The sequence below is a fragment of the Pleurodeles waltl genome, chromosome 4_2, assembly GCF_031143425.1.
Source record: "Pleurodeles waltl isolate 20211129_DDA chromosome 4_2, aPleWal1.hap1.20221129, whole genome shotgun sequence".
NCBI lineage: Eukaryota > Metazoa > Chordata > Amphibia > Caudata > Salamandridae > Pleurodeles > Pleurodeles waltl.
The window spans coordinates 1,031,069,928-1,031,097,510 of record NC_090443.1 but is presented as its reverse complement, the minus strand read 5'-3'; the positions used below and the strand labels follow the sequence as shown (position 1 = coordinate 1,031,097,510).

Below are 27,583 nucleotides of genomic sequence, written 5' to 3'. Positions count from 1 at the left end.
GCACACTAGCATTTTAAAATGGCACTATAGTAAACAGTTTAGTAACAATGGTGTAGTGCAGCTGAACTGAACTGCAAGCGATTGGCCCAGTAGCACTCCCTGGGAAGCAGGATAGCATTCTAAAGACAACCAAAAAAGGTAATGGAAATATATTAAAGTGCATTCATAGAAGGGATAATAGAAAACTAAAGGACTTGCTCATCTGCCCACTCATTTTCAGGCAGATGTGCACATGTGATCGGGAAAAATGCTTTCACTAAAAGGTAAACAGAGTCAATGGTTGAAGTGGGCTAACCCATTGGCACCTTACGTATGTTTATGAATGTATATGTATGAATGTGTTTTTGGGGGAATTATTTGAGAAATTCTGGTAGACAGCTAATGCTGCCAATTCAGACATAAAAATTACATGAATACACACACTAAGAAATACTATGCATACAAATACAAACAAAATTACAGATGGCAAAACAATATGCCACCCCTTAAGAAAGACCTAACAAGGATTCACACAGTGCAAATCATCTACCACTTGAGTTTGTCAGAGGATATAACCAACACTGAAACTCTTGCCTAACATGTTAACCTCTCAGAGTCCATGTAACAAAACAGCCTGTCTACATCCTTTAACACAGTGTGATAAAACCCCACCCATAAAAGCCTATTGCCTTGAATATTTTCTTTTCACAATAAATCATCCAGGCCTACTGTCTTTATCATAACTTTTTAATAAACATATCAGACCTAGGACATCTGACATAACTTTAACCAATCAAGCCTTACCCTTTACTGTTGGCTTGTTACCATACCAACCCAGGGCTACTATATTGAGCTTAAGGTTTCCCACACGGAAACCATCAGGAATATCATCATAAAATTACTAAAGCATGTACAAATACAGTGGGAAAAACAAAATTCAACCCCTCTTTGGGTTGGGTGGCAAGGATTATCAAAGGATTATCACAGTGCAAAACTTCTTACTCCATAATTTGTTAGAGTGGATAATCTAACCCAAACTCCTTGCCTACTATGGTAATTAGGCCCTGGTGAAATGTACACTACCCCAGGGTAATTTGCATAATTTCCTGTTATTCTTGTTATGCAGAGCTCCTGAAATTATGCTAAACCACATCATGCAGTTACGTGCCATTTGCTGTAAAAGTGTATGGAACAATGCGAACGAGAGAGCACGAGTTGCTGTTGTTCACAGTGCTTTCACTTCTTGCGCTGAGAAGACATTGTGCACTAATACGAGCCCAAATGCTAGTTTTGCATTTCGCATTATTATATCTAATTTTGAAGTAATTATACAAAAGCAAGTTACACAGTTTTCGCACAGTGTAATGACAATCCATCATTGAAGGCAGATTGGCATTAAATTGTGTTTTGTAAACTAAATAAATCAGGCATACTGCATTTGTCGTAACTTTTTATAAGGTGATCAGACCTACAGTAGCTATCATTACGTTTACCTTTAAACCAATAAAGTCTATAGCATTTATCACTGGCTTAGCTCCATGACAAAAACTAATTCCTAGTTACTAAGCCTAAGACTTACCATAAAGCACCCTTCAGGCATGTAGTCTTAAAATTATAACTATGTATAAAATTAGAGTTGGCAAAAAAATATATAATCTTCTACCTCAAGGGTTTTGTCAGAGAGGGTAACCAGAAACACAACCATCGCCTGATGTTATAATCTCTGAGTTTCAATGAAACAAAATACCTGTCTACCCGCTTAAACGCACTGTAGTAACATTCTACCATAATGGCCTATTGACTTCGACATTTTCTTTTCACAATATAAAAGTCAAGCAAACTGTAATTTTTCATAATAAACAGATAAGATCTTTGACAATGAACATAACTTTTCTCACTTACACCATCAAGCCCATAGCCTTTAATATGAGCTTGTTAACATAAATAATTCAGGCCTACTGTGTTGAGCATAAACTTTACCCAAGGTAAAACGAGAAATAGGGTTCCATCAAAAGCATACAACTACTGTCCAAACAAATGTTGTAGGAAGGAAGATCAATGTTTGGGCGCAGTCGACTCCCATTTCTCAATAGTGCTTCCAAAAAGCTCTATTTCTGTTAATCACACATGGTCGAGTGACAGCTGTGCTGTCAGACCTAATAAGGATGGCTTTCTGAATGTAATGAATACATGAGATAAATAATGTAATGTGGGATGATTCAGTGTACTTTCGAGATGTAAAATAGTTCCTAATGCATTGCAAGAAAAGCCCTCCAGAGCCAGCGAAACAATACAACAAACAGCCAATAACATGAGGTGAGAAGGAAATACTCCACTTGGATGGAGTCCAATCCCTGTACAGTTAGGTAAGATAACAACAGCAATAGCTAAAACAGACAGCTTCACTGTTAACCAAGATTTAAAAAGCTTCTGATTCCTATCACACTAAAAGGTTTGACCTTACCCGCAAACCCTAGTTTAAAGTAGCCAGGCAATAGTGGAGTCTACAACTTGCAGCTCCATTCTCATCCATGCCCACCATCCATGATGAGGCAGGCACAAAGTCTTGAGTAAACCCTCTCAAAGGTGTTACCAGTCTCGATGAAGCAGCATCAATTACCAAGGGAGGTTACACCAAAATCTAATGGCAGGTGGACGGAAATAAGCATCCTACAAGATGGGTCTTTGGTCCTTCAGTTTCTTGCAGACGTACAGAGCTAAGCAATCACTCTTTGGTATCACCAGTCACCTAATTTTTCGGTACATTTTGTGCGAGTGACAACACATTGCCTCCGCAACATTAGCTCTCCATCCCAGTCCTTACCTCTGAGGCAATGCCTCCCTGCCAGAACCCTTGCAATATCTATGAACGTAAGTCCTTTCTTAATTTTTACTAACCCTCCATAAAACCACTCTCTACCCTCAGACACATCCTGCTTATCGGCTTGTTAGCGCTGTGATGTTTTTTCATAAAGTAAGATGTAGGGGCTAGGGGGCATGGCCAAGAGGGCGACCGGAGCGGAGGCCTAAATCCAACTCCGCTCCAGGCCCTTCTGTGATCCTGCAATTAATGCTATGCTGCTATGTTGACTTCCCCGCATCATAACACTGAGAGAGACCTTGGGGTACAATCTAGAGCACGGAAGCCCTTCAGTACGGGCCGATGTACTTAGGCTAATACTTGGACGCTTTTATACGCGTCAGCTGCACTGGATGACTACTGAATCCTTCTACCAGCACAGGCAACAGCGGAATAACACATAAGGGCAGGCTTACAGCAACGGAGATGAGTCGCAACAGAACAGACAAACTCGGGGCGACCGGCTCAGGAGCACAGGAAGGAGTGGTGCTAGAAGAATATAGAAACTCTCTGGACGCCTCATTGGTGGCGACCTTGGTGTAGCACTCTCAGAGATTTAATGACATACTAAATGCAGTACTTGATGTTAAGACCACATTGAAGGCCAAGATTGATGCATTGCGCATAGACATGGGTCACCTGTGCGAAGATCATAAGAAGCTGAAGGAACATGTGGAAGCCACAGAAAACATGGTGTCTGATATGCGACCGCGGTGGCAAATGCTACCTCACACATTAGGGCTTTACAAAAGGAGGTGATACAACTGCAACAGCGTGTAGAAGATCAGGAAGGACGGTCCCGGCGTAGTAATACACACACGGAGGGGCTTCCGAAGCACGAGGAGGGCCCCAGCATGGACCTCTACATGGAAGATTGGCTATATCAAACAGTCCTACAAGGCAAACGTTCGTCCTTCTTATCAGTTGAAACAGCCCACAGTGTACTGGGTAGACCCCCTCGCCCGGGTGCTTCTCCACGCCCGTTGGTGGTTCGCCTCTTTAATTATCGAGATAGAAAACATCCTACAGGTGGTCCGTGTCCGTGGCCCCTGGAGAATATCAGATGCGCAGGTGCATATCTTTCCTGACTACACCCTGAAAGTGAAGTGTAAGTGAGCATCTTTTCTACTGGTCACTCACGGAGCACAATATTAAATATGGGCTGCAATTCCCGGCAACTCTCTGGATCACACTGGACAATAGCACCACCTTTTGTATCACACCAGACGAAGCCTGGACATGGCTGGAAGGCAGAGGCAAAACCCATGCAATGCAAAAACCACCTTCACGACCAACAAGGAACACGAGACGGGAGAACCCGGGCATAAGTAAACGGCAACCACGGGCTGGCCCATCTACAGAACAAGTGGCCAAAGAGAGAGCACAGGCGGTGGCCGAGGTGGAACTTTGAGCTGGGACCCCGCCTCCGCCCTTGGCGAACGGGGAGCAGCTGGTCGCAGATGTCCCCGAATTGATACACACACTATTGGGCGGTGGCCCATCTGTAACACCACAAACTGCTGAAGACTTGCTATAAGATACGTTGCTGTTCAGGTAATAACGTGGGAGCCGAAGTGGCCCCAGCACACATGTGAACTGCTGTACACATAGAGAGGCAGGGTTGAAATATCTATCCTAAGGGCTGAGCACTAGTAACTTATGAGACGTTACGAAACTTGTCTCTGATTGGCCAACCACGCAACCCCCCCACATACACCACGGTGTATTCACAGTTGAATAATAGATAGTTTAGTTACGTATAAGCATTACAGTGCTATTGGCTGATCGCCAGTTGGCGCCACAGCCTGGGATAGGGAGTTTACTGTCATACCTATGTTATGTCTGAGGGTTTGTTTTATTGGTTTCTGATAGTTCTGAATGGTTGTGCATGTTGGGATTTGTGATGGGTGGGGGGTGGCGTTACAGTGGGTGGGGGGCGTTCAAAGTGAAATCTGAACTCCCAGTCACTCCATCTTGCAGCACACAAGTCATAGGTAACTTAACATATTACTAAGCAAATGGCACAATACTCTTTTATGACATGGAATGTAAGAGGGTTGGCGGGCTTTTCTAAAAGATACAAGGTATACCAGTTTTTACAACAGTGCAAAATACAAGTAGCATTGCTGCAAGAAACGCATCTTACTGCACTAGACCTGGAAAGGACATGCAAGCGATGGCAGGGCACATTAGTAGGGACCATATACTCGAGATACACCAGGGGGACACTTATATGGGTGGCACCAGGGGTAACTTTGGAGATGCTATACACCAGGACAGACCCAGAGAGGCAGTATGTAATACTAGAAGGGAACCTAGACGGAGCACCGATCTCTCTAATCTCACTTTATGCCCCTAATGCTAACCAGTTTACATTCTTGCAGTCACTCAATACAACTCTACTTCACAATCCAGCAATACCATGCTTACTGGGGTGGAGACTATAATAGCATCCCGGACATAGTGCTGGACCGATCTCGCCAGCTAGTGTCAGGCACCCAATCTATATCGATCGCACAAAATTTACGTCAGTGGGCAACACACAACCAATTACACAATGCATGGTGGGCCCGTGCCCCACTGAGCGCGAATTCTCATATTATTGAGGGCTGCATGACCTGGATACCAGGATTGGCCTTATTTATTGTAATCCGGAGGCCCTATTAAAAATTACTAACGCCAAGTATCTTGATCGTACGCTATCGGACCATTCACCCCAACGGCTCTGGCTATGGTGAAACCACACCCCCTCGAGCATACCCACATGGAAGATGCCTGTACCAGCTTTGCGGGATACAGCATATAGGGACTCTCTGAGAGGGCATATTAATACTTATTTTGAGATAAACGAGGGCACGGCATCAGATGTGTGAATTAAATGGGACTCCTTTAAGGTGGTACTCAGGGGCCATGCTATAAAAACGAATTATGGTACCGGGCTACTTCTGCGCAGGGAGCTCCAGGAGCTAGAATCCAAAATGCGATATTATGAGCAACTTCAACCCACACGATACCACGGCCACGCCGCTGGCAGCATACGCATTGGCCACAAAAAAGCACTCGATAGACTCGCCCAACTGAATTATTGGGAATACCAAGCATGTAAGCACGCTGAGGGGTGACAAAGCGGGCAAGCTCCTGGCCTGGCTTTTAAGGTCAGAGACCGCCCAAAGCCCAATTACTGCTCTATGGGGTAGGAATGGGCAGTTGCTGAATACGCAGGAGGGTATTAATGCAGCATTTTGCGAGTGCTACTCCACATTATACACCGCCCCGGAGACAGGCATGGAGAGTGTTGAACTAGAAACGGCCCCCGAGGATAGTGATGAGTTAGAGACTCCGCTGCAGCTGTCAGAGATAGAAGAGGCAATCAAATACACGCCGTGTGGAAAGACTCCGGGTACTCTGGGTACAGACAGGTGGCCAATCGAGTTCTATGCCACATTTCAGACAGTATTAGGCCTTGACTTTTAGCGACATATGGTGCTGCGTATGCTAACGGGATACTACCTACCTCTTTGTGAGAAGCAACATTGGTGGTCTTGCCCAAACCTGGCAGGGGTCACATAGACCACTGTCACTACTTAACTCGGACCTCAAGATACTCAGTTGAATACTGGCGAACAGGCTCTCGCTCATAAGGGCTGATCCATACTGACCAGAATGGATTCATCCCAAGCAGGAGCACGTTTCTGAACCTCCGGTGTTTGTGTTCAATAATAAGCTGGCCGTGCACACTGGGTTAGGAGCATGGGTGGCATCACTCGATATATAAAAAGCATTTGATACACTGGGATGGGACTACTTGATGAGGGTGATAAAAAAAAATGGGCACCATTAGTGCGGGTGAGGAAAGGCACCCTGATCTCAGCCCCTTTTGTCATTGGGCGAGGGACTCAACTGGGATGCCCTCTGTCGCCATTGCTCTTCGCATTGGCGATGGAACCCTTGGCACATGCCCTCTGGACGTGTGCACCTGATTGGGGATTGTATGTGGGTGGTACTTGGCACATTATATCACTATACACGGATGACGCTCTGGTATACCTGCGCAACAACACCAGGGTGCTACCTCAACTGGTGGCACTGCTGCAGCAATTTGGTAGGGCGTCAGGCCTCAGAGTGAATTGGGAGGAATCCTGTTTGTTCCCCCTTACATCTTTGACTGCAGCCCAGCGAGAACAGATGCCCGCCACCCAAATGACATGGTCCTGTGACACCATTGAATACCTGGGGGTCAAAATGGAAAAGGATCTTATAGATGCAAATATTGGAAGGGCGTTGACGGACGCGAGATCCTCCCTACAATTTTGGACATCCCTTCCCCTTTCCCCAATGGGCAGATTGGCCATTTCCAAAATGCTGGTGCTCCCAAGACTATTATATTACTTCTCAGCCATCCCGGTGTCCCTCCCACGTAATGGTTTACCGAAATGCAGTAATTTCTTGTAGCACTGATATGGGGCAAAGGAAGATGTTGGGTGTCTCTGGATAAACTATATGGACCTATATCGAGGGGTGGCCTAGGTGCACCAAATTACAAACAATATTACGCAGCTGCCCAGCTCCAATGGCCTATGCACTGGCTGGCAGCGCATAACCTACACGAGTTGAGCAATACCTTCCGACACGATAATTCGACTAAGTTACTGAGCTGGATCATGAAATCCAGCCCAGATACACCGGAAGATGATAGCAACATATTAATGAAAACTGCCAAGAAATTCTGGACCAAATACATGCACACTACACATCACAAATATTTATATGCCCCCACTTACCATTCTGGGTCCTGCCGGGATGCACGGATAAACGTTATGAGCCGACGCCGTCCGCCTAGTAGAGTGCAGGTTTAGCGGAATGGGGAGACATATTTGGAGACCACATGTTGGTCCCATTCAACAGTCTGGTCACTAACTATGGCATATCATCGGGCACCTTCCTTATTTATGCATCACTAACTCGCTACGCCTCACAATACTGGGACACCATACATGAGAAGCCACAAACATCAGTACTGTTGCAAACACTATTATCCCATGCAGGAGAGAAAAAAGTGATCACGAATATATACAATGCGTTAAACATAGACAGTATACAGCCTCTTAGGACGCTCTGGGCACACTGGGAAACAGCACTCCAAACATCGCTCACAGATAAACAATGGGAGCAGACCCTCCTAGTACCGAAGATTATGTCCACGAACGCTCGCTACAAATACACACAACTTAATAACTTACATCACACATACCTTACCCGCAAGACTGGGGAAAATGTACCCAGAAGCAGAAGGCATTAGCCCGAGATGCCATGCGTGTGATGCCAACTTTCTGCACATGGTGTGGACATCCACCCACGTAACCAGGTTCTGGGACTCTATAACTGAGATATTGAATAGTATTACAGGATGGGAAACACACCTGGACGGATGACACTATATACTGGGGGTAACGCAAAGATCCCCGAAGCGCAGGGCCACTAAGGACTTTGAATTGATAATGGGCACCAGCCACAGTGAAGCGGAGATATTTGCAATGCTTTACATGTATCAGTATGTGGAAGTAAGCATCCTGGAGATCCATCATTGTCATGTAATGTCCAGGGTTCAGAAGTTGCAGGATATCCGACAGTGTGATCATACGAAAGGATTGCTTCCTTAGAAAATTGTTCAATTTTCTGAGGTCTAGCATTGGTCTCCATTTCCCCAACCTCTTCCTTATTAGAAAGAACTGGGAATAGAATCCGAGTCCCTTGTGTTGCACCGGGACCTCTTCTATCACCCATTTGGCGAGCATTAGGAAAACCTCTTGCTGAAGCAAATGAAGATGAAGTGGTTTCGATTTTTCCTGGCGGATGGTGTGGTGATTTTTGTATAAATTCCAGCGTATGACCTTGAGCCACTATATCCAGCACCCATTTGTCCGATGTTATGCATTTCCAATTCTGAAGGTAGTTGGAAATGTTCGCTCCCACTTGTTGGAACTGTGGAGAATGTGGAAGCGTAGCCTGCCCCAGATAAGGATCATTGTTTGCGAGGTTGATCCCTGGCTTGGGAACTCTGTTTTCTTCTCCCACCTTGTCTGGTTTAGGAAGCAGTGGATGGTTGCCTGTAATGCTGCTAATAGGCCAGTCTATATTGAGGCTGTTGATACTGCCTATGGTAGGAGCCCCGAAACATTGAAAAACCCCTACCTCTTGCTCCCCGAAAGGGTTGTTTACTGTACTGCAAAGTACCCAGAGACCGAGCAGTGTCCGTGTCAGCTTTGATGGCCTGTAGTGCAATATCTATATGCTTGCCGAAGAGAGACTCTCCGTCGTATGACATATCTAAAATCCTGGACTGTACCTCTGGTCTGAAAGAGGTTTCTTTTAACCATCCTTGGTGGCGCAATACAGCTGCTCCGGCCAGCTGACGAAAACCTGTGGAGGCTATATCCAGGGCACAGTCAATTATCTCCTCTGAAGTACGTTCTCCTTCCTGCAGGATTTTTCGTGCCTCAAACAGTTTGTTCTCAGGAATGAGATCTATGAAGGCGTTCATGTCAGACCAAATCTAGCAATCATAGCTACCCAAAATCGGTAGAGAGTTGGCTGCACAGACAGTTATAGCCGACATGGACTAAAAACTCCTGCCCACGTTGTCCAGGCGTCTGCCTTCCTTATTAGAAGGAGTAGATATAGGCGTTGACGGATTCTTAGAACACCATTGGGCAGCTTGGGAGATGACTGAATCTGGCCTTGGATGCACTGTTAAACAGAGTCCTGGGTTGCCTTGTACTTTTTATTGAGTTTCTGTGGAACTGGTGGAACAGTCACTGGATTCTCCATGATTTTGATGCCTTCACTCCAGATAAAGTGATTGCGATTGCTCTCACAGACTTTCTTGCCTGTTCTTTGAAGTCGTGGAGGAAGCATTCCGACTGTGATACAGAAGTTGGCAAATTAAACCGTGTGGCCGCTCTATCCATCAAGTTGTGAAAACCTCCTATATCCTCCGGTGGAGAATCTGATGGACGAGGAGGTGGTGGTGAAGGAATAGGAGCTAAATAATCCTTCCATTCATCACTAGGATGTTGTGGTGTTGAAATCTCTCCTTCTCTTTCATCCCCTGAAGAAGCATCGCTGGGTGGAGCAGCTATTGTAGACTGCGGTGTAAGCCTGGGAGTTGCTGGAGGTGGAGGAATACCCCTTGGTTTAGCAGGAGAGGTCGGAAGAGGCGGCTGCTTCTCAGCTGCGGTTGGGAACCTCCTCTTATAATCCTGTAACATGGACTGCAAGTCTTGAATCAAAGAGGCAGGCATTTGCACAGTGTCTCTTGGCTGATGCGAAGGTTCATAATAGCATCCTTGATGAGTATAATAAGTTTGGTACTGTTGTTCGTACTCATCCTCATCTTCCTCCTCCTGATACATGACATGCAACTGGGATGGGTTGTGTGCATCACCAAACAGGCCTTATCTGACTCCTCCCAGTCAAGCAGATGACTAGGAAGCAAGGTTGTTGCCTTACTTGGTGAAGTATCTTGCGGATAGATTGTAGACCTTGACATTGCGGTAATTTTTACTGTAGTGTGAAGGTCAGGAGACCCAGAGGAAATGGGAATCACGTCTCGGCTTACAGCTACTATTGGCATCGTTGATGGTGTTGACGATGATGGTACCGGCGACGGAATTGGTGTCATGAACGATTTCTCCATCAACAATGGTCTCAGTGGCCTCGCCGACGGCGGTGACGTCGACGGTACTCTTGTCATCGGTGGCCTCGTCGACAGTACTCTCGCAGACGGTGGTGTTGTTGATGCTACTCTCGTTGACGGTGGTGCAGTCGACGGTACTCTCGTCGACGATGTCATCAACGACAATGTTCTCATCGACGATGGCGTTGACGTTCCCTTCAGCGACAAAGTCTTTTCTGGATGAGCCTTCGTCGACGGTGGTCTAACTGAAGGAATAGGAGCCTTTACAACAGACGTAGTCGTAGTCGACGACGGTCTCGTCAACAAGGCGGTGGAGACGGTAGATGTGGAAACCGTAGTCGTCATCACTGTCATCGACGGTTATGTCGTCGTCGACTTAAATTTAAGAGATACCTTTCTAGAGGTGGAAGGCTCTGATGAAGGAGAACGGTGACAGGACTCCTTTTTGCGACAAGGAGAGGATGGCTCAGATGAAATTGAGCTTTGTATGCTCTTAGCACCCTCCTTATGGTGCGTTTTATGACGTTTCCAGGATTTCTCAGCCTGCCCCAGGTCCTCAGATCTGGACCCTTTATGAGGCTTTTCTAAATCATTCTCCTCACCTGAAGTACAGGATTTTGCCTGAAACCAGGTCAACAGTCTTCCTTCTCTGTCTTTAAGGGTCTTCGCAGAGAAAGTGCGACATATCTTGCAATCTTTTACCTGATGCACAGGATATAAACAATATAAACAGTCTTTATGTGGATCATCCACATGCAGCCTTTTTTTGCCACAGGTCTTACAAGGGCGGAAAAGGCCTTTCCTGGAAGAATCTGACATTTTCTGAGCTCTCTGAGAGAAAATCTTCCTGTCAGAAGAGGTAAACTGAGCAGAGCTCAGGGAGACTCCCTTCACACGACGTGCAGTAGAAAATCTGAGGGAATGAGCCTCTCTGGAGAATATTCTAGAGGGTGCTGGAGCCTGATTGGTCATGGGTCAAGTTTGGTTCTTTTTACAAAAGGACAAGGATAGGCTATATGAGTGATTTGACTAGCATTATAGCCTATGACATTTTTTTTGTGCTTACAGCTTTTTCATGTACCCTGGGACTCCCACTTCGACGACGGGGATTATTCAAGCATGTGAATTTATGAAAGATCCAATACTGGATAATGATGAGTGCGCTAAGCACTAGTACACATAACCAAATGGTATGCACGGCCCTAATACTGTAATTGCTTGTTACAATATGTTATGAGATAATGCTTGTAGAATACATTGCTATAAAAAAATGTTTGAAAGTTGTATTATAAAGATATGCACCCTGCAACTGTTATCTAATTCTCAAAACTAATGAAGAGATATGGACAAAAAAAAAGTACGTTGTAGGGGCTAATCGTAATGTTGCTTTGTTTCCTCACATTAGTTATTTATTTTGACGCTGTCTGCAGCCCCTCACACTCATCACTCATGTTCTGGGCTGTGGCAGGGAGCTGTGAGAGTTGGGCTCTACAGCAATCTGTGTGCTGTGTGAGTAGATCCCAGCTCGATTTCAGTGGCAGGTTTGACATGCATGCTGTTTTTGGGTTTGCACCTCTAAAGGTATGATAGCTCAGTGGACAAATGTATCCACCCAGGGATCTGTCTTTCACCCTCCAGAGCACAGGTTTGAATCCTGGCAAGTCAACTCAGCCTTTCAAACTTAGCTTTCAACAAAAATAGAGAGGGAGAAAGCTTATTAATTCTTATCTTTTAGTTCTGCTCCCTGTTCTGGGGTTAACAGTATAAAAAAAGGGGCGTGGAGGATAGTAAGAGGAAGGGGAGGACCTATTGTGATCATTTTTTAGATCTTGCCCCTTAATTAGGTAATTGATTAGTGATATCTAACTCTACACAAAAGTCACCTAGCTGTAGCTGGGGGGACATGTTGGAGTTCAGCCTTCGTGGTGCCTGGTTTGCTGTTGGAGATTCTACGGAGGCTGGGAAATGTTCTCAGAAAAAGAATCATCAGGATTCTATTGGTGGAAATGAAAGTGAGGAAATTATTTCTATCTTCAGGGGGAGTTGTAATATCTCATTAAGGACGCAGTGAGTTCTGTGTTAGCTGAGCCTCAGGATAAATGACAAAAGCTGGACTTGGATGAGGACACAGAGGATGGTCCTAATGTAAGATTTGAGAGCCCATATAACAGAGATCTTGAGGTTTCAAGAGAAACCTCAACAGGACAGGGACAGTTTCTTTGCACAGTATAATCTTCCACAGGTGGATATTTTCCAATGTCATGAGGTTTTGAAGTCTATGGTTCTAAAGTAATGGATAGACTTGGAGAAGTCTTCTTTTCAAATATTTCTTAACAAAAAAGCCATCCACTAAAAAGTTTTGATGTGAACTTTTCTCAGCTGCCAAAAAGAATACAATTTTGAAAAGTATGGCTTCCAAATCTTTTTTGACTTCTTGTGGAGTCTTCTCTCCCAGATACTGTGATTCATAAAACTGATAGTGCCTTTAAGAGGAGTTACTGAGCCTCCTAGTTTACCACATATGCAGCTTATGCTTCTCATGCAATGTTCAAGGATTTTCAGTTACCCTCTGGTTGTTTAGAAGAGAAAAAGGATGCTACGGGGATAATGGGCAAGATGTAACTTTTGGCAACATTTTTGTCTGATACTGTGTTTGGCTCTTTGTGGTCAGCCTCTACGGCTTTAGGCACTGCAGTGGCCAGTAGGTGGATTATGAGGATGAAGTTGTAGAAGGTGGATCAAGCACAAATATCTTTAAACCATCACCTTCCATACAGGGACAAGGGTCTCAAGTTTAGCTCATGTAACCAATTTCTTATTTTAGATTTTTTGCATGATGTTTTGTGTTGGGACTGTTCCTGTCTATGCTGTCAGCTCAGTGGGCAGAAGTTGAGAGCCAGCTAGCACTGTTAACAAGATTCTTCCTTTGGTTTTCAAACTGTTAAAGACTTTCAGGTTGAAAAGGCCAGTGCATCATTCGTCCTCAGCTACATGGGATATGTCCACAGGGCTTAAAAAGTTGCAGGAGAAACCATTTGAGCCACTGGAATCTGCTGATATGACCTGGGTCTCTGTCAGGGTACATTTTCTGTTGGCAACTACTTCTGTAAAATGTGAAGTTCCTGGTAGACAGAACAGTTTTAAGACTTGGTCCCAGATTCATATGAAAGGTACAGAAGCAATTTCATTGTTCTCAAGAGATTGTGTTACCAGTGGTACCAGATAATGTTGAAGGGGGTTGTCTGAATCCAAAAATGTGAAAAGAGTGTTGGTGGTTTATCTAGCCATAAAAAAGTATTTCCACCTTCCTAATGCTTTATTTATGGCCCTTTGGCAGGAGGTTAGGTGAAAAGGTGGCCATTGCACCTTTGTGTGGGTGGGCAAAGCAGGTCATCTCTCAGGCATATGTCTCGCATGAGTGTGAGGTTCCTGAGGGTCTCCAAGGGAGGTCTATGAGGGCAGTGTCTACACCTTAGGCAGAATCTGTAGGGGTGTCTATGCAAGAGATTTGTAGAGCTGCTACCTGGTCAACACCTAATACGTTTGTCACACATTATAGTTTGGATAGGAATAATGATGATGCCTTAAATGTTGACACAGATGTATTTAAGACCGTCATAAAGTAATTGTAGTGTTTACTTTCTGTGGGAATTGTGTTCCATTAATGGTTTAATAAAAGCTTCACAAAAGTTTATCAGTGATTTGGAACATAAGTATATCCTAAATGGTAAAGACTGGGACGAGGAGCGTATGATGAGGTGGTAATGAGTGCATTACTTACCGGTAATCTTCATTACTTATTACTCTGAATCAGAAGCTCCTCGCCCCAGTCAGGTTCCCAACCTCCCTCCCTGGTATGACACAGATAAACTGTTTGTAAAAACAGGAAGTGCTGGAGAGTAGGGAGAGGCCTCGTGGAGAGTTAGTAAAAATTAAGAAAGGTCTTACATATATAGTTACTGCACAAGCGCTGGCAAGAAGGTGATGCCTCAGTGGTAAGAACTGGGAGGCTGACCTTCTGATTTTGAGTAATGAAGATTACCGGTAAGTAATGGTTCATTTTTTAACCTGTGAAAATGTTGTTGTGAACAAGTGAGAATAATCATGCAATTGACAGGATCATGGTGGAATGTTTGCTTATTCTACTGAGTATTTCAAATCATTCCTTTTTAAAAGACATTCTCAAGATATGCTTCATCCATGTTCAACCCCCATAAAGGTCTCACTTACTGCCATTTGGTATCCTCAGGGCTACAGCATTTGTAGTGTCTCTTCCAATCTTATTTGAAGTTCCTTCAGGTAGGGGCGGCTCCTCCGCTAAGACGGAGGAGTGTCGCCCCGCTGCTTTCAGCAGAGTTAAAAAAATGATAATAATGGATGAATATTTTCATTTTATTTTTAGCTGAGGCAGCAGGATGGGGCGGGCTGGAGGGGCTGGAAGAAGAAGTAGTTTGTGCACCTTAAGTGTGCATGTCTGTTCGGCTGCCCGTGTTGGGCCGGCCAAACAGACATGGGCACTTTGCATTGCTCTACCTGGCTGCACTGAACAGCCGGGACGAGAAAGTGCACAGGGAGCCACTCTCTCTGTGAGCACCGAAGCAGGGCACTCACACAAATCACGGGGCTGCTGTCATGCTGGTGACATCAGCTTTGTGATTGGCTGAGGGGTGTCTGGGAGCCTGTGTGCTCCCGGGATGGTGAGGACAAGAAGACGGAGGAGATGAACCAGGTGGACAAGTCAAGTGTTTTTTTTTTTTATTACATTATTTCATCCCCGCCCCACCACCCCCGTTCAGTGGCAGCAGCCACAGCCTTCAGGATCTTCTAGTTGCCACTGATGGTGTTTAGTATAGCTCTAATGGCGGCTCCCAAATGTCTGAGATCCATCATTGCATAATGCGACCCTCAACACCCACTTTGAGGGCTGGACTGGCCATTAATCTCGTTGAGTATATCCCTGTGGGGTTGGAACCATTGAAAGGCGGTTTTTGAATGCCTGTGGCCACTGCTGGCACCTACGTCACTCTCTTCATCTCTCGTGGTTTATTCCAGCTGGCACAGCAGGGCAACAACAGAGAGCAAGGAAAAAGGGTCAAAGGTGAGGGAGAGTAAGAGCAAATGGAAAGAGAGCAAAAGGATGGGGAGAGAAATCGAGAGAGGAGGTAAGAGAGAATGGAAGGATATGGGCATAGGATGGTTGGCATGAGAGAAACAAAGGAAGAAGGGAGCGAAAAGAATTGAAACCCATGATACCAGAATAGAAAGAGTAAAATGATTTCTCAAGGTTCACTAGTTTGATGCTATGGAGGACTGATTAGAACATTTTTGCCGGGGCTGCTTTTGGTATGCTGTCCAGCCCTGCCACATTCTAGTAATTTAAGCTCGAACTGATTACACAGCCAATCCTACCACAAAAAACATAGGATTTCTAACATACCCGCTGATTATATCGTCAAATCTACAACTCCCAGTTTGTCCTTGATAAGAAGATGAAACTCTTGGAGATACCTTGACGCATACCACACCACATTACTCAACACTCTGAAGCTCCCGATACTAGGAGACAAAAATCAGCAACTTGTAGCCTAGCGCTATCTGCCCAATGATAATAAACACTTCACAGAGGCACATTCCTTAAACAAGTATTGGTAACACCAGTAGTTCTCATCTTTGGAACATATTTAGCTTTGCCAGTTTTTTTAGCAAACCTGTGCAGCATTGAGGAGAAGTATTTTTTGGCAATGCTGTGCATTAAATAAAAAGGTGCAATGAAAGGGCATCCAGTTAATTTGTAGGCAAGTGGATATGTAATAACGAATGTGCACATGCGACATGTTACATTTGAGTGCCCATGTAATAATTCAGTGCCATTTTCTTTTTATTTACTGATCCAAGATAGATCGGTAAATTGAAAAAAATTATATTGGAGTAGTGCAGAAGCGCTTTTTTGAGGAGGAGAGGCCTGCAGCAGAAATGTGCTGCCTGGCCCTCCAAAAAAAGAAAGAAAAAAAAAGATGCAAGGGGTAATGGAGGAGTGGGTGCGGTAGTGGGTGGGAAAACAATAAAAAGAAAGCCTAGTGTGGGATGGGAAAATGCAGCACACAAGGGAAAGGGCAACATGGAAAACGCTGGAAACTGGAAAAGTGCACTTTTATGGAATGTTTATATCCCCCCCCCCCGCTTTCAAAAAAAAAAAAAGCTAAAAGTGGACAGTGGAAGGACAGGTCAGTAAATCAAAAAAGATCTGTACGTTCTTGGTAGCCCATAATAGGTGTTTCACAATTAGACAGCGTGCGCTGCCTGGCAAGCGAAACCTACAAATCACACTATCTGAGGTCAGAAGATTGGTTGTTTGGAGTGCCTTTCTTGGAGACCCTCCAATCTGACATGACACTCTCCACTAGCTGAAATGCAGATTATTAGCCAATATAGAATACTGAAATAAATAAGAGGAAACCATGTATTTCAACATAAGATTATCTATTCCTACTTCACTCCTCCATCCCCATTTTACTAAGGCATGCAATAAGAGGACACCACAAAGGCAAGAACGAGTTTTCTTCTTCCATTGTGCAGAATAGGGTGTGAAGTTAATGAACAGGCAGACTGATTCTCCTCTCGCTCCAGGAAGGGTAGGTCCCTCCAGGGTAGGGCTGAACTCAGTTAGAGGAGGGAGTGTGTGTACAAACGCAGAAGGCAGCATAGTAGGAACCTAAGTGCTTTCCCGCCCAGTGCCTCGGGATGGGCCTTGTCCTCACAGGGTTCAGTGAGCCCTGAAGCTGCAGAAACGAAGTTGTTGCTTTTCACGGCTGAGGTGTGCAGAACATGGACAGGTGAGGCGTGTACAACACGCCACGGCTAATTGCACATGAAAGGCGGCTGTGAGGCATGAATTCTGTGTGAACATTAAAGAACATTCACCACTCCGAAGCTATCAGGTCAGCTCCTACTTAAAGTTCTTCAAGAGGATTGTCAAAAACCCACACACCTCTCTGTCAACATGCCTCGCTCCTAACCTACAAACAACCTTCCTAGTGCAGTAATGATGCCAACACAAATTATTTCTGATATATATTTAATTTTTTTGTTTTTGTAACAAGCTCGTGTAACCTAGGGGAGCCACAGAGCACAGAAAAGACCAGGGGCCGGGAGGATAATGTGGAAGATCACCTGCTTGGAGAAGAAATGTGTCTCCATCAATATATGCTAAAGTTAAAAAATGAAAACTATGGACTGGCTCAAATTAAACATAGAAAGGCAGAGATTCTGGAGATATTTGGTAGCTTAGAGTTTTTAACCTCCTCCCTTTTAACTTACTCAAAGGGTCTCCACCCCACAGTCCAGTCCTCTGAGGATGGCCATGAGCCTAGAAGAAAAAGAATAAAAAATAAAGTTTATGCCCAAGCAATCGACACTCGTGGCTTTAGGGCTTCCCATTTGCAGAAAATCCACAAAGTGATTAAGTGCTCCAGCTGCTCCAAAGAGAGGGTCTCGCGGCTTTGTTATCAGCCATGAGAGGGCCAGGCCGAAATACTGCAAGCTCTGTTCATGGGAGTAAATAAGGATCTTTTTCAAGAACTACAAGGCCTGAAAAACCAGGCTCCTAGAAGTTGATTTTAGGGCTCCTCGCTTACAAGAGCAGCTACTTCGTTAAATTAATTTCACTGGCTTCCCATCCGCAATAAGATTGTTAAATCTCGTCTCATATTAGCTTCATGAAAGTCCCCAAAGCCCATTTAACATATCGTATGTTCAGAAATCCTTCTCATTACTCTTCTACATTACTCATGACTCCTCGTTCTGGTAGCAGTAGTTTTCCTTTTCCTTCCCAGCACCGAGATTCCACCAGTTGCGCAGGCGTTTTAAAAGGCCATAACATAACTGCAGAATGATCTGATGTTTGACGCCTCAAAGAGGCAAGGGAAGGGATTTTCATTTCCGGTGGTAGGAGCCTCGCTCGTGCAATGGCCTACATCATACCGTTGGTACGTCACCAACTTGTAAGGCACGTTGGAATGCTGACATTAGACACTTGATCTGTACCCATCATCCAATGCCCATCAGTAGTGGCCTGTAGCATCCCTGATATACATGCTATCGGGCCTACAGACAGCTCTGCCAAAACGTCTCACTCCTAACCTGGAGCACCACTAATGTGCTACATCCCCAGCTCTTCAATGGCACATCCAATCTGATGTGGCGCAACCCTGCTCTGCACCTCTAATATTCGAAACCGGAGACTTACAGAAAACCCTGCCCGCGCTTTGGAACTTCCTGATATGGAAGTAGTAAGACCCACATCTCAATCCAGGTGTGCATCACCCTGGACAATCTATGCTGGGAACCCACAAAAAGCTTTGTCAATGCACTGCAGTTCTGTGAAGCAGCATCTCAGCTATTTAAATTCTTGTAAGTGTGTGCGTTCAACCACACACAGCCCTGCAGCAACCCAGTTCTAACAGCACTAAATGCACTCTTGTTTTAGTAGTTGGGTCTGTGAGCCTTGAGTTGGGTCTGCTAAGTGTATGTTAGTTTTTCTCATTACTGACATTTCATTAGTAGGGTTTAGCGTGTTCATTTTTTGGATCGGGAAGGTAAAAATATGTAGGGACCAGTTTACCAAAAAAGTAATAAATCTACACCCATAGAAGTACTACTTGAATGGCTACACATTTACTATTTTTTTGAATTCACAAACATTAGTAATTGTAGGCTTGAAAGGCTGTGCCCTTCTCGGGTTTCCAGGGATACCACTGGCTATCAAAGACGCAAAAGATCATGGGACGATGGCTTGCAAATAGTCTAACCAGTGGTAATCGCTGGCTAGTTTTCTGCCCACGGTGCCACTCTAGAAAGAGGTCCACCTAATGCAAATCAGTACTGACCCTTTTCATCATGGGAACCGTCCATCCCCAACCTTGGTCATCTCACTCCTCCACCCTGCGGCCCACTGCTCTTTTAGTTGGGAAATTTGAGATCCACACTCCCCAAATCTCACTGACTCTTCTGAGCCCCTGGCATAGAGGCTACAACCCCTGCTCTTTCAACATAGCGCAGGCCCTATAGCTCATGGATATTGTTCACTGTAGCAAAGCACACAATTTGTGTAATTTACATAACGTCTCTCTCTTTCAGAATGTCACACAGTTCTACATTTCCACATCTGAAGCTCATTTTAATTAGCCTAACTAAGACATCAATGACAGTTTGGGCTATTTAATGCCACAGCACCAGTGTCCTAGAGGCACAATGATGTTTTCATTCTCTAAGAACGTGGTTTCAATCAGCAGAGCACAAAGAGGTTACCAGCATTGGAATTCTGCACATTTAGCAGCCTTCGATGATTATTTTGATAAAAGTGCAAATGCCCTAACATTTCAAGTTTCGTGCCGTTATGTTTCTTGCTTCCTACCACAAAAATGTAAAACCCCATACCATCTTATCCTGCGTAGCCTCAATGAAATCTATCTTAGGGCTCCACCACTATGCCTCGGTTCTGGCCTGTAGGTCTATATGTAACGGTTTACGCCGACTCAGATCAGTGCGTAAATGTTTCTGTGTTCAATTCATACATATGCACATTTACATATTTTATTTTCGTTGACGGTACACAGGTCACTTTGCTTCTGCCCATATTTACCGTATTGTGGTCTAGCAATACAATATTCCAGTTTACATTTAAAAGGGGCATTGCTTTTTTCCGCTGCATGCCAACAGAGACCACTATGTGGGTTTGGCTTATGTTTATACCGTTATTTTTGGTTCCCAGTTACAAAAGAGAGTGTGATATTTCTACCCACACGTGCTTTAGTCTACAGTTGAACATGTCACTGTTGTCACATCTAGGTCAGTGTGTGGTGTTTCGTGTTTGCACAGGTCGATGCAGTGTGCTACTCTATTTGCGCAAGTCAGTGTGTAGTGCTGCTCACTGTTCACTGAGGCCAGCCTGTTGTTTCATACACATTCAAGCAAAAAACATCATCTTGATCTCACGTTCACAGTGTGAGCGAGGATGATGTCAGTGTGTGTGTCGTCTGTACAAGGTCGCTTGCTCTTGAGTGTTTGTGCCTGTGTGTGGGAGGTCCACACATGATTCATTTTTTCCACGAAAGGTTTGTTTGATTTTGGGAGTTTGTTTTGACACGTCTGTTTAAAAGTAACAGTGTAAGAGCCGGGCTTCTGGTGCCTCTCCAGTGGTCTTCTGTAGTTGCTGAGGTTCTGGGCTGGCGTTTGAGGTGGGGGAGGGTGATGGACATTGAGGAAGGTGGTTAGAGCTTAAATCAGCCTGTGTTCAGATGTTCACTGAGATCCTCACAGAAGCGCGCTTGCCTGTGAATCGAGGTCCTCTTTCTGAGGGGCTTGAGCACAAACCTCGTTCTCCTATTGATCTGCGCTCAGGCCCGCTCTCAGACTCGTTTGATTTATCCAGCCTCTGTCAATCAATCAATAAATCAAGGCTTTATAAAGCACAGCAAATCAACCTTGAGGGTCTCAAGGTGCTGAAAAAGCAAGGAGAAGACAGGAGCAAGAGTGATGCAGCAGCATGGGGAGAGCTGGGCCTGGGACCTGCTCAAAAGGGTTGCACTGCCTCCGTTAAGTAGGTCCTAGGAGGAGGGATGGGTGGGGTTGGCAGTGGGAGGGGTTAGGCAGGAGAGGGGAAATAACGGGCGGCATGCAGGAGTGGCAATGGAAAAGCAAGGAGAAAACAGTAAAAACAAGGAAAAGGCAAGTAGAAATAACACAGAAAGCTAGGGAAAAAGCAAGCAGAAGGCAGGAGCAAGAGCGATGCAGCAGCATTGAGAGGGCTGGGCATGGGACCAGCTCAATGGGGTCATGCTGCTTCCTCCATTAAGTAGGTCCTAGGAGGAGGGAGGGGAGTGGGGAGGGTGTTGGTGGTGGTAGGTGGGAGGAGGGAAATAACAGGGGAGCATGCGGGAGAAGCAATGTGGGAAAAAGCAAGGGGAAAGCAGTGCAAATGAGGGAAAAAGAGAAGGCACAGAAAAAACAGCGGAAGAAGCAAGGCAAAAGCAGTGAAAATAAGGGAAAAGCAAGGAGAAGGCACACAAAAATAGGGGGAAGAGCAAAGCGAAAGCAGCGAGAACATGCAGAAAGGAAGGTGAAGGCACTCAAAAAGCAGTGAAAAAGCAAGGAGAAGATAGGAACAAACATGATGCAGCTGCATGGGGAGAGCTGGGCCTGGGATCCGTCAGACTGCCTGTCAGAGGTCAACCTTTCTAAGATGTACCTGTCCAGAGCTCTTCTCAGACTGACCCGGCATGCAAAGCAGCTGTGTTTTGAACATCCCTAAGGCTGGCATGTTCAGAGCCTTCCTCAGGGTCCAGAGCAGAGGAATTATAACCAATACGTTTCTTTTTGTCCTGTGATCTCGAGCGAACACCGTGCAGGCAAAACCCTTTCTCATGACAGTACCGTGTGAAAGATTTTGAAACATCAGACAAACCTAGTGTAAGGACAGATCAGCGTTTAAAGAGGCAAAAGTGCCCTGTGGTTCTTTGGACCAGGGGAAAGACTCTGGAGTGTCTCTTGTAGTGCAGTGCTGTAGGGGCTTAAAAATGTCAATATAACCTAAAATCCACTCAGGACACTAACCAGCTAGCCCAAAAAGGGACTACATTTGAGACACCGTAGTTAACTGGGAAATGATTTCTGAACAAGGGTCCTTCTCCTGCAGCAATGTCATGTGAATGCAAAAGTGAAATTTATTCTTGTAGGCTTTGTGTCCGTTTTTGGCTAATTCACTGCATAAATACAATAAAACACATCTACATTTGTCCAAAGAATAGGGAGTCGACCAACTGTCCTTACACATTCTTGTGAGACTGAGAATCAAGACGAGTCTGGATTTCAGAGAGGGCAGTGAGGGAGGCTGAGTGCAGACGGTACCCTTCAGACAGCAGGACTGCACTTACTAATGCAAACCTTTGAGATCAGTGGTAACCAGGCGTGAACTGCACCAACCTCACTCTCGGATCCAGGACCCTTTTCATTCCTTGAACTCAACTGCCCCTGCTACCCATTCTCAATCTGGGGACTCACCAGTACCCACTCCCCTCCTGCACTAGCGCTCACTCTGTGATGCAATATTGACCTTCCCTTGAACTCAACTGCTCCTTTCACCCTTCTTCACTTCAGGCCCTCAGCAGTACTCAGACCCTCAATCATGCCACAGGATGAGCACCCACATCAAAAAAGCCCTTTTATGGGGTGTCTGCGGAGGTCAAAAACTGGGTAAGCGGACCAGGTACAAAGGTTAAGGGGATGAGTGGTGAGGCCTAAGATACTGAGGGGCTGATGTGTGAGTTGTGTACCCGAGTGACTGGACAACTAACTTACTGAATGACTGGTGGACATGGTGAGTGAATTTTTAAGACGGTGGATGCCTGAGTGACTGCCTTCTTGCTTGAGTGTGAGGCTTATGGGTGACATGGAGTGACTAGCTGTGTTGCCAATCTGGAGAGAGTGCTTTATGTAGTGAAACACCTGGAAAAATACTGAATGAGTGGATGAGTTAGTGTTTCTGTAACTTCTTAAGTAGACTAACTAATAACCTTCCGGAGCAGCGGGCTGCCCAGCATATACAGCACGTCAAAACCACAGCAAGCATACTAAGCACTTTAAAACTTAGATTTCAAATCTTTCGTACAGCCAGTCTCAATCAAACATATTTTTTAGAATGTACTTTTTATACTCCTGCTCATCTTTTTAAACTCAAATGTGTGCGAAGATACTTGTTGGGTTTGCTATACCTACCTGGGCACAGATCTCCACATGTGTTTTTTTCATGTCTAGTCCTGTCCACTTTCTGGGCTTCAATATGGAATTATTTTGGAGCCATCACTTAGCTTTACATTACTCTTTCTCCTGATTTACTGTTTTTGGGTAGTTCACACCGAGTACTTGGGACATTGGTGGATCTCTTGCTTTCTATAGCTATTTCAGTTATCACCTCTAATTGGAAAGCTACTGACAATATCGCTCTTCTTGGTTGGTGGAATGTAGTCTGTTACAATCATCGACTTGCCAATTATAAAATTAAATTGACTCAATGCAACTATACATCAAGCGTTATCAGCAATGGGTGCCACTCAGTTACTATTTGTCACGCTGATAGTTTCTCCTCTCCCACCTAACTGTATAATAATTTTACACAATGTATTTCTTCACAGTGTGTATACCATTGTTACTGAATGTAACTCTATTGCTACTATTTCTGCTATATTCATTATTATTCGCTCAATATATCCATAAGGGCATAACTCCACTTTACTCTTCATAGCTTCTGTCTTTTTCTTCTTTCTCGTCTACTCCCTTTCTTTCCTTTCCTTTTTCTCTTATTCAAAACTCATGGTTTGATCTCACAGTGCCATTTTTGTTTAAATTTAGGTATGTTTTTATTGTAAAGCATGTATTATATACTACTCAAACTGTTAAAATTTTGCAAAACACATATTTGCATTTGCAGTGAGTTTCTAGTGTGTTTTGCTATGTGCGTAGTAAAATATCTTTAAAAAAGGCCATTTCAATACAATACTGGGCTGAGTTCAGAGCCTCTCCCAAACCAACCTGCGTTCAGAGCCTCTTTTAAGCAGGCTTTGAGCAACCCTTAGACAAACCTGGGTTCAGAAAGTTTTTTGCTCAGAGCTTCTCATCTTAAAGCGTGCCAGTACTGGCAGTTTCACGAACACAGACCTGTGTTCAGAACGTCTCTAATAAAGGCCCATGTTCATGGCTTCTCTTAGACAGGAGTGTATTAACAGTGTCCCTCTGATTTGCCTGTGTTCACAGACTCTCTTATCTTTGTTTTCAAAGTCTCTGTGGGACACTGACTAGTTCCGTCAGCGTGGATTTACTGATTCCGATCATTTTTAAAGTAAACTTGTTAACAGAACAACGTGGCTCGTGATTCCAGCATGATCGCTCTTTCACTACCAGACAAGACCCCTTCTCATCATTCAGAGCAGCATCTGCTTCTACAAGCAGGCTCCTCGTCATAAGAGCCCCATGCGACTCTAAACAGACCCCTCTTCATCATTCAGAGCCCCCCCTGTTCATTCAGAGTACAACCTACCACTACAAGCAGGCACCACTGTCGTCTTTGAGCCCCTTCCCCTACCATTACAGGCAGATCCCCGAACGATCTCACCATTCAGTCACTGAGAGTGACCTCCTTCCCCAGTCAGACTCCCTCCCCACTATACGCATGTCCGCATCTTATAATTTACAGTTCTCCCTACCACTATAAATGGAGTTCCCTCTGTTTCTACGTGCAGAACTCCCCTTCATCCGTGAGATCTCCACCGGCCTGTAAAAGCAGGCTCCTGCCTGATTATTCAGAGCTTCTCCTGTCACTGCAGACAGGCACCCTTCTTATCATTTAGAACTCTCCCACATCTATAAGCAGTTCACCACCTTTCAGCACTCCCCTCTACTACAAGCAAACCCCTCACCATTCAGAGCTTACCAGCTCCAGAAGAAGGCTTCTCTTCATCATTCAGAGCTTTTTCTATAGAAGACATCTTCTTGCTCATAATTCAGAGCTAGCTGGCCTCGAGGAGCAGAATCCTGCTCGCCATTTCAAACTTCACCTGCCATAACAAGACCTTCCCATCATCATTCAGAGCTCACCAGTAACTACAAGTCACCCTCCCTCATCATTCAGCACCATACCTGCTACTACAAAGAGATATCAATCATTTGGAACTCACACGCCACTGCAAGCTGTGCACTCATCATCACTCAGAGCTTCCTCTGCCATTGCAAGGCTGGATACTCATCATTCACAGCTGAGCAGTCACCACAAGCAGATCCTGCCTCATCATTCAGATCTTCCCCTGCTATTAGGAGGAATCTTCCTCATCATTCAGAGCTTACCACTCAATAAAAGCAGCCATTTCTCACCATTTAGCATTTGTTAAACGGTTCCTACGAATTTAGTAGAACTGTGTACATAACAACAAGAACTCCACAATATACAGACTTAGGGACTAATTTAGATCTTGGCGGACAGGTTACTCTGTCACAAGTGTGACGGTTATTCCATCCACTGTATTACAATTTCCATAGGATATATATCATCAGTAAATGTGCGTTTATTTTGACTAGCTCACAATACCACATCCAAACCCCTAAACTGACCATGAAAATAGATGTTAAAGGTAACTTCAAACATGAACACTCTGATTCCCAAGGGATCCATGGAAACAAATCTAACCCGTTTGTTTTGACACTCTTGCATGCTCAAGGAATATACAAGAAAGATACAAAAATGCATTTCAAAATAATTATTGAAATGCTTGTATTCTTGCATAGAAGGCATGAGCTGTGATTATTAGAATGATGAGACATGTTACTGTAATCAGCATTATTAAAATGGTCAGAAATACATGCAAATCAACCTTAGTATTTATTACTAATGTTACCTAACTCCTATCTGTTACTAATGCAATACTAAAGAAAGCATAGCAGAAGTACCCTTCGGCAGCATCGATAGGAATAGTCTAACCCCCATAACTTGGTCTTAAGTGACAGGAAGCCAGTATAAGTGTTCAGGCTATCTTCCTTCACAGGATGAAAGTCGGAGTCAGCAGGGCTGCATCTCAGTCACAGTTCACAGCGGTTCCATGATAATCTAGCATGAAGTGCTCCTCTCAAAGAGTGTAGCATGGATTCTATTTTATAATAAAACACTTTCCTTATCACACTGTGGCAGAGCTGCAGAACACCTACTTTAATTTGTCTAGTATAACCGGGTTGTCGCCTAACGAGCATAAAAAGAGAAAACAAGAGCATTGTCTGATGATTTTACACCCCTGGACTAAATGTGCAGACAACAGGTTGACAATGCCTAGGAAGAATAAATGTGTATGCAGCACTTTCTTGTTGTTAGTGCGGAAAAAAATGAAAAGTCACCATCAGAAAAAGATTATAAGCTAACAATGAAATCTAAAATGCAGACTAAGCGTGGGTTCTACAACACCCTGCCCTAGGTCGGAAAGGAAACTACTCAAGGAAATATAGTAGCACTGAAAAAATACAAAAAAAAAAAAACACAATAAAATACTTTGATAATCCAAGCAGGTACAGAAAGCTATACAAAATGGCAAATTAAAAGCAACATACTCTATTAAAAATGTATAAAACAAATTCAAAACCAAAGAGCCAAATTAAAAGAGTCTAGAAGGCACCGGAAGTGCAGGACGGTGTCCCTGAAACATTTACCATATCCATACAGTCATTGGGGTCCACAAAGGAACCTGCATTTGCAAACAATAGATCCACAGAAGCCTAAAAAGCAAGCTCCAAGGAACGAACATGGTCAGTACCAGCCCATTCAACAGAAGCCAAAGGCATCGGTGCCAAGAGTGCAGCCTCAGAAGAGGAGCTAGACACCATACAGTAGAAGGAATGGTTTCTTACCTGTAATCCCAGTTCTCTCTTAGGGGAATCTCCATTGAAGTCATAAGCACTGAATAGTCCCATCCACTTGCAGGGACCCCAGAGCGTGTTTTCACAGTATATCTTCTTTAGTGCAGATGTTTGTCTTGTTTGGGAATAGGCTATCATTAGGTAAGTTAAATCAGGATCTGTGCCATTAAGAACCCAGGGACCACCAGTATCCCATCATGCTCAGCAGGTGATAGTTAATTTAGTTCTTGTTTTCGGCTCCTGCTGACAGGATCCTGGCTCATTGAGCTTGGCCTTTTTAGGATTTGTCGCATCAAAATTCACCACAGGAATTTTGTGACAACCACTTCATTCGACAATTTTCATCTCTCTCTGACCTTTTCTGCATTTTTCTGACAGAAATGTGAGGTACTTTGTCAAATAAAATGTCTTGTTTGTTTGACAAGTGTCCTACCTGTGGGAGAAAGAAGGCCAAATCAGACACCTCTACGATGTCTGCGGCATCTGCCTTCAAGCAAGCCATATTCCTGATTCTTGTCATCACTGCAGGAACTTTTCACCCTGAGGGACAGTGAGAAAATCCACCTCCATGGCACTGAGGAAAGACACAGGCAACAGGCACA

At 44.5% G+C, this 27,583-nt stretch overlaps 1 protein-coding gene across 2 annotated transcripts in view; it reads right to left on the bottom strand.

Annotated features, from left to right (window-relative positions):
• Positions 1-27,583, bottom strand: part of CLCF1 (cardiotrophin like cytokine factor 1) — a 760,236-nt gene that overhangs the window by 574,373 nt on the left and 158,280 nt on the right. The gene's annotated exons all lie outside the window — the stretch shown is intronic.